Here is a 7,768-nt window from a genome sequence, read left to right as displayed (position 1 = left end):
CCCCTTCTTTTGGCTCCCTGGGGTGTCTGAGAAGTGTGGTTTGGAGTTGAGGGCCAAGGTCCTGTTCCAGCACCCCTGGTTCCAGCTCTCGGTGGCACACCCCCTGTGGATACCTGTCCTAGGTTGTCCGCAGAAACTGCTTTCAGAGCGGCCGATGGGGAGGGCATTGCCAACCTGTAAGGCTGGGACATTCCAGGGGGCTTTGGACCCGGGCTCCGCCCACTGGGGCTTTGCAAAATCTGCAGCTCCCTTGTTACTTCCTTCGATTCTCCAGCTGCGCGGTCTCATCTTCTCAGGTCAACCCGAGGAAGAAGAAAGCACCTGCTACCGGAGTGGCTTTGCCCAGGCTCCACATGTAGGTCTTTCATACAAGTGGGGGGTTTTCATTTCAACCCTAAGGACCACGGAGGCAGGTGGCATTAGGCTCATTTTTACTGACAAAAACTGAGGCTCATTCATTTGTTCAAAGTCACCCAGAACTCGCTCCCCCTTCTGATAGTCTATGTGCAGAAAATTAGAGGAATCACAAAAAGTGGAAACAAGCCACACCCACTATCACTACTCCCACTTTGGGGTGTGCACGCATTTTATTTTATTTGAAACAGAGTCTCACTATGTAGCCCTTGCTGGCCTGGAACTCACTATGTAGACTATGCTGGCCCGGAACTTGGTCATCCACCTGCCTCTGCCTCCTCAGTGCTAGGGCTAAAGGCTTTGGTCAACACTCCAGGCTTCTGCATGTGCTTGAGAAAGGACTTCCAGAGTTCATTGAATACTCTGTGAGAGGGGCCTGTTCCCCAGGGGTCAAGCTCAGGAGGCAGGAGCACTGGATCTCAATGACGTTTTCAGACCTACATGGAAGTCTCTTGAAGTTGTTCCAGCACACGCTGCTTAGGGAATGACATTTAAAAAAGACTCCCAATATGGAAAATGAAAAATGGCCCCTGCAGTAGCAATTTGAATTTCCATGGTAACTAATTGTCTTAATGCATTTGCTGTTGCTATGACAAAGTGTCTGAGACTGGTAATTTTCAGAGGAAAGTTTATTTGGCTCATTGTTCTGATGGTGGGGGACAACCAGATCAGGCAGCTGCACTGGGGAGGACCTTGTCACATGCTGAGAAGCAGAAGGACAGGCGACATTGGAAGACACAAGGGGTCCACACTTCGTAACCTGCTCAGTAGTAACAAACCGCTTATCAGTAATTAGTGCACACCGCAAAAGGACATCAGCCCCCCTTAGTGACCTAATCACCTCTTAAAGTCCCTGCCTCCTCTAAACACAACACAGCGGGAAACAGCTGTCTTTTTCTTCTACTGCTAAATGTATCTTTGACTGACGCATAAAAACATAAGTTGTACAGGTATACCCGTAACGTGTGAGGAACACACACGCATGCATACATGCACACACACACACACACACACACACACACACACACACACACACGCGGGTGCACGCACAGAGTATAACATTTAAATCAAGGTCAAGTCTTTGGTCAAACTCCTTCTATTTTCTGAGACACACAGCATAGCACCATCATGTACGGCTCCCTTACTGTGCAACGAGCACCGGAGCCTCTCCCTCCTCTGACTCAGCGCCCACCCACCACCCCTTCCCATTCCACCTTCAGCTTAGAGGGACAAACCACATCTCAAGCTCACACCCAAAAGCTGAATGTCTCCACACTTTTTTTTTTCCCGTGTGAAACATTTGCTTCCCAGTTACCTCTTGAGCATTTAAAGTCTCTTGAAAAAACAATTTTTTGAGTTTCTTTCAACTTTTACCCCAGCCACCTCCCCTCCAGAAGACTGGGGCTCAGCCATTCCGAGAGCCACCCTGTTCACACTTACGAGGCTGAGCACAGAGAGGCCTGCTCCAGCAATGCCACCTAACTTTGCCAACTCATTCTTTGTTGTCTCTGAAGCATGTATGACCTGGGATCCACCTTTGCTGACTGGTCACTGTCCAGGGTGTCACAGCCTGGCCCTCATGATGTTGCACACACTGTCCCATAGAGGCTGACACCTTGCAGACCCTCTGCCAAAACAGGGCAAGCACCAGAAGAGGACAGACAGAACAATTTGTGGGGCTAAGGGAAGAGAAAATTCAACAAAAATGCACCTCACTGCTCACAGAGCCTCAGGGCAAAGCAACGGTGCAGTCTTCTCCGTGGAGCTGAAACTAACAAAATTATGGGTAAATTCAAAAGGAACAGTTGGGGCGAGGGCAAAGTATCAGAGTAGAACATGACTTGGAGAGCAGACATTATCCAATGTGGAGGAGAAACACGAACCATATACAAGAAGAAAAGACTTAGGGCTGGGGAGATGGCTCAGTGGGCAAGAGCGTGTGTGCAAGCACGAGGACCTGAGTGTGAACTCCCAGCACCCAAGTAAAAGGCTGGGTGTGGCCACGGGTTTGCCTGTGACCCAGCTCTGTCAGGGACGGGGATAGGAGCATCCCTGGAGGTTGCTGGCCACCAACCCAGCCCCAGGTTCAGTGGGTGACATTGTTTCAAAGGGAGTAAGACAGACAGTTAGAGCAGGACACCTGATGTCCTCCTCTGGCCTCTGCTCACACAAAGGCATGCACACCCACACACAAGCACATACATCATACATGTCCCAAATATATATCACAATATACACATACACCAAAAAGAGGAGGAAGAGGAGGAGGATGAGGAGGAGGAGGAGGAGGAGGAGGAACAGGAGGAACAGGAGGAGGAGGAACAGGAGCTGGAGCTGGAGCAGGAGGAAAAGGTAGAGGAGGAAAGTGGGAAGGAGGAGATTTGAAAGACATCCCAAGAGGAGTTCCATGCAGCGAACAGGAGCCCCACAGGGAGCTGGAGGGAAGGAGCACGTGACGAAGAGGAGATGAAGAGGAGGCTGCAGCTGCCCTGGGCCCCCAGCCTCAAGGACACAGGGAGTCTTGGATTTCAGCAAGGATAGGTCGCATCTGAAGGAAAGAGAACCAGAGTGACAGCAGATCCCTGGGAGACTTTGGAACAAGGTCCAGGCACTCTGTGGTCATGATCAAGGCTCCCTCCCTGGCAATGATGGGCACTGTGAGGGCGCAACGAACACCTACCGTGACAAGACAGAGAAAAGCAGTTGTGCTGAGCCTCTGTTCAGAGAAAGATAGCCACAAAGCCCTTCTGATTGTAACAGCACAATCACAGTGGAGACCACTAGATAGAGCAGGACTGGGAACAGGAAGCAGTGGCCAGCCATGACCACTAATCTGACAATGCCAATGACTTCCTGTTTCAGCTGCCAAGTGGGGATTCTTGGAACATGAATTGCAATGTCCCACGAAAGGTCCACCTTAACCGGAAACTAAAAAATACAATGTTTTCTTAGAGAAGTCGGAACGTTCTATGATTACATCTGACTGGGGGAGAGGGAGGGAGGGAAGAAGGAAGGAAGGAAGTCTGACTTGGCACTTTGAGAGAGAGCAGGGAACGGAAAGCTTTTTGGCTCTGTGGGGCATGCTGCCATTTCTTTTTAATACACTAAAGAATATTAAGGCGAGAGAAGAGACCAAACCAGCACGAGCGACACAGTCTAAGGAAACAAAGCATCAAACGAGATACAACAACTTCACATTTCACCAGTGTCTTTCCTAGCAAAGGCCTGTGTGAGAGGGGTAAAAATGAAAATGCAGTTAAGTGCTATCCACAAGAAACATGCCAAAAATGTTGGTGTGCAGAAGCTCAAAGGGGACATTTGAAATTGGAATTAAAGAGAAGCAAGAAATGGAAGTCAGTACTGGATGAGGCAGCCTGAGGGCAGAATGCAGTTACAGGAACAGAGCTTGATGTCATACCAAGCACAAGACACAAATGGCTGCATGCCAAAAAAAATCTAAACACCCAGCAATGCCCCCTGGACATGCTGGAACTGCAAGGGATTAGGGCCCAGGTGTGCCATACCTTTGTTCTGGGGAGGCCCGGCTTCTTCCCTTCACAGCCATTATGCACGATTCTGTTCAATGCTGGTAAGTAGATGTGTGAGTGAATGAATGATGAGTAAATGAATTAATGAGTGAGTGGGTGACTAAGAGGGTGAAGAAGTGAATGAATGAAAGTTCACCCTTGATAGGGACTCATTAAAGCTGTCCAAGCTTTAAAGTGATACCCCACATCCTAATCCTGACTTCCCCCTGAGGGTCAGATTCTCCACAAAGGCCCTTGACCACTCCACTCTGCCACTCTGCCGCTCTGCCAACAGCACTTGCTGGCTCCCTCCCAGTTCCGGCCACTGGGCTACACTCAAGCTCAGTTACCCTCCGAAGGAGAGACCAGAGCTATGCTAAGCAATGAATCCCAGTTACTGAACCCTGTGAATGGGACCTTGTTTGAAAAAAAAAAACAAAAACCAGAAAGGGTTTTGCAGATGTGCTGAGTTGAGTGGGGTAGTGAGCCTGGGTTAGCAGGGTGAGCCCTGAGTCTAATCCCAGTGTCCTTATAATAGAGCAGAGTGAGGTTCGACCACATTTGGAGGAAGCTAGGTAAAGAGAGGAACAGAGATGCTGGACTTGGGAGGATGTGGCCACAGCCGAGGAATGCCAGCCACCACTGGAAGCTGGCTCATCCTTGATTCAGCCCAGTGAGGCTGACTGCAGGCCTCTCCCTCCAGCACAGTGGCAGGACACATCTCAGTTGTTAGAAGTCACTGACTTGTGGCAAAGTGTGACACTGGCCACTGGAAACAGATACAGTCAGTAACATCACGTCAGGACTGTGGCCCTTCTGTGGCCTGTATTCAGCCAAGGCCCCAAAGATGAGGTTGGATGCCGTGGGGAAATCCCAGCCCTTTGCAAGGATGGCCTTGGAAGGAGTGTGGTTAACCCTCTGGCAATTAAACAGAAATCAAAATGAAAGACTTGAAAAGTGTCCCTGGGGTCCCCAGAGGCTATTTAAACTGGACTACTGTAGCCTGAGTCTGGGGCTTTTAGCCCCCTGGGTTAATGAGATAACAGATAGTGGCTTGCAGGTCTAGGCACATCAGCACACGGAAGCTGCATCTTAGCAGGCTCCTTGAGGGCTCTGATATATAGGGGCACTTTACTCATGATTACCAAGCTGGCAGCTCACAGTGCCACGGGTCATGGTGTCAATGGCATCGCTGCATCAGGAAGAGCCTAGCCCCTACCCCAGACCTCCCTGCTCAGAGCTTTACTTTAACAAGACACCCCAGAAGGCAGAGGCCTATAAGAGCTACAGACACCGCTGTAGGCCAGAGGCCCTCAGCCTAAACCCTCATCCCAGGCCTTCAGCCCAAGCCATACATACGGAATCACCTGGGCGGGCTGCTGGCCCCGAAGCCTGGGTTGGGGTCCTGAGCAGATGTGCACATGGGCGGCTTGGGCATTTATCAAGTTCTGGGGCTCCCCCAACCATGCTAAGTTCACTTCAGCTTCCCCAGTCCTGTTGCCACCCCCCCGCCCCCGCAGGCTTTGACCACATCTACTTGCTGTTTGTTTGTTTATGGTTTTGTTATTTTCTGTTGGGCTCCATGGATCTTCCATTTTCCAGACACTCTGTAACCCACCTGTCTCTCCTATGAAAGATGGAGGTGTCCAAGGCTCACATTTCTCAACTGCTGGGTGGCAGAGCCTCTGGGCTCCACCCTCCTCTCCCTTCCCTCCACCTCCCTGGGCAGAAGGCTCCCCTCTGCTCCTCTCCATCTTTGCCTCATACACCTGAGCAGCACCACATCCCACAGTCTCCTGGGAGTCACAGTACATACAGTGGGTGTTCCAGTTGGTGACGGTCACATGGCTCGTGTCACAGGGCTATGTGCTACATCGGGCCCACGCTTGTCAACACCTCCACACTCCCCCACCTGCACACGCGCCCATTGTCTTTCAGAGCGTTGAGCTTCCCAGTGAGTCTGAGTCGTGATTTACCCATCTCCGGAGGCAGAGAGTGACAGCCACTTAAGGCTTATGTGGTGAGTCACACAGTACACTGGGAAGTATCACATGGGGGAGAAGAGAGGGGTGGGAGGGGACTGTGAGAAGGCGAAGGCCTCTCCAGGGAGGAGCATTGTTTGAGAACTCCTGCTCCCAAGCAGCCCACTGAGTCACTAGCTGGGGACAGGTGACCCCACGCCCTGGTCCCTACCTGCATCCTGGGCAATGGAAGAGTAACCATGAATGCCCACATAAGCCTTGTGCCTTGACATGGCAGCCCATGTCCTAGGCTGTCACAGTGAGACACAGAGGCAGTGACACAACAGCGGAGTATGCGAAAGGGCCTGGCACAGTGTATCCCTACTCGAGCCCACCTGTTCTCCTAAGGAGTAGGAAAGCAGCTCCTTAAGACAGCACTGCTGCCCCCGACAGGCCTCTCTGGGCAGTGTGGCAGGAGGCACCCCAATCCCTGCTCCTAGAGGCTTTGGGCAGGCTGCTCCAGAAGCTGGAAAGCAGTGCCCAACAGCCTAGGGAAGGGCGGGGCCATGGGAGAAGAGAGCCTGGCTACAGATTTCTGCAGGGAGAAGGTCTGCCTGCCTTCAGGGGTGAGCAGCAGTCAGGGAAGGCTCCCTGGAGGAGGTGCTGACTTCAGACTCCTCCTCCTCTTCCTTTTCTTCCTCCTCCGGCTCCTTTTTCTCCCCCTCCTTTTAATAAACTTCATTGTTTAGAGTGGGTTAAGCTTCCCAGCAAATGGAGTAGAGTAGGGCTAGTTCCTATCGCCCCTCCCCGTCCCTACTCAGTCTTCTTCACGTCATTGTCTCCCCAGAACTGGCCTTTACCTCCAGGCTGCTTTTGGTCATGCTCTCTGAGTTCAGACAAACGGTGCAGTGAGGCATCGGGCAGGATAGCATCGCGCCCTAAACATCCTGTCCCCAGCCTCCAGCCCAGTGCTGCTCCTTTGAACCCGGACATGGGCATCAGTGAGTTTGGCCCAGGAGGTGCCCTTAGACCTACAGCAATCCCATGATCCTCTCTGAACCCCCACTCAGCAGACTCTGGGCTGTGGGAAAACCCAGGAGCGGACACTGAGACAGGACACAGGGCAAACTGCCAGGGCTGGTGTTCTGTTATCACACTCAGGATCAGCGCCCTCCTCCCTGGATGCCTGCGATGTACCTGATGGCACACTTAATATACAGGACAACCCAGAAAGAGGCTGTGGTTCCTGTCACAGACCAGGAAGCCAAGTCTATTTGAGGTTGAGGTGCATGGCCAGAGTCACCACGGAACACCTTGGTCTAATTGTCCCCGATCTTGGTTGTAATGACATTGCCCCACCCCAGTCCAAAACCCCACAGGTGCCTCTGGAACGTTCCCGGTGGCTCTAAAGAAGATGTAAGCCAGTCACTACAGACACTATGGCACACACCACGGGCTGCAGGCTGGGGGCGGCACAGCACTCACACGCCCACTTGGCAGTGAAGAGCTTTCAACTCCAAGTCCCCACGTCATCCTTACAAAGCCCAGGGCTGGTGGGAGAGAAACGCTTTGTTCCAGTAGCAGAAAAGAATAGAGCGAAATCTTAGGCATCAACGCACTTGGGAACCTCAGGAGGAGCTGAAAATTACCAGAGTCAGAGTCCCCCCCAAACTTTCAGATCCCCAGACGCTCAGCAGCAGCCGTCACCACCACTCAGGCACATGGCGGTGGGGAGGGGGTGGGTCTTGCCAGTTCTTGAGACAAGGCTGTGGACCATCTTTCCTTTCCCTACAAGGGAAGCTGTCAGGTGCTGGGGACTGTTTACTTTGTGAAATGCCCGAGGAGGAGGAGGAGGAGGAGGAGGAG

General features: G+C 52.0%; 2 long non-coding RNA genes across 3 annotated transcripts in view; one reads left to right on the top strand and one right to left on the bottom strand.

Moving 5' to 3' along the window:
* Positions 1-1,053: 1,053 nt before the first annotated feature.
* Positions 1,054-3,227, bottom strand: LOC108491795. 2 transcript variants are annotated; one of them, XR_001872931.1, is made up of 3 exons: positions 3,095-3,227; positions 1,855-2,093; positions 1,054-1,174 (listed from the first exon to the last, which is right to left on the bottom strand). It is a non-coding gene; the product is annotated as an uncharacterized LOC108491795 (long non-coding RNA). The 2 variants fall into 2 exon arrangements; XR_001872930.1 differs by having other exon boundaries at positions 1,855-2,041.
* Positions 3,228-3,931: 704 nt separating this feature from the next.
* LOC108491796 overlaps positions 3,932-7,768 on the top strand; it is a 5,353-nt gene continuing 1,516 nt past the window's right edge. Inside the window, exons 1-2 of the long non-coding RNA XR_001872932.2 lie at positions 3,932-4,003; positions 5,880-5,961. This is a non-coding gene — a long non-coding RNA (uncharacterized LOC108491796). The remainder of the gene's footprint in view (positions 4,004-5,879; positions 5,962-7,768) is intronic.

Source organism: Nannospalax galili, unplaced genomic scaffold (assembly GCF_000622305.1).
Source record: "Nannospalax galili isolate Female #2095 unplaced genomic scaffold, S.galili_v1.0 scaffold2927, whole genome shotgun sequence".
NCBI classification, from domain to species: Eukaryota; Metazoa; Chordata; class Mammalia; order Rodentia; family Spalacidae; genus Nannospalax; species Nannospalax galili.
This window is presented reverse-complemented; position numbering and strand designations above follow the sequence as displayed.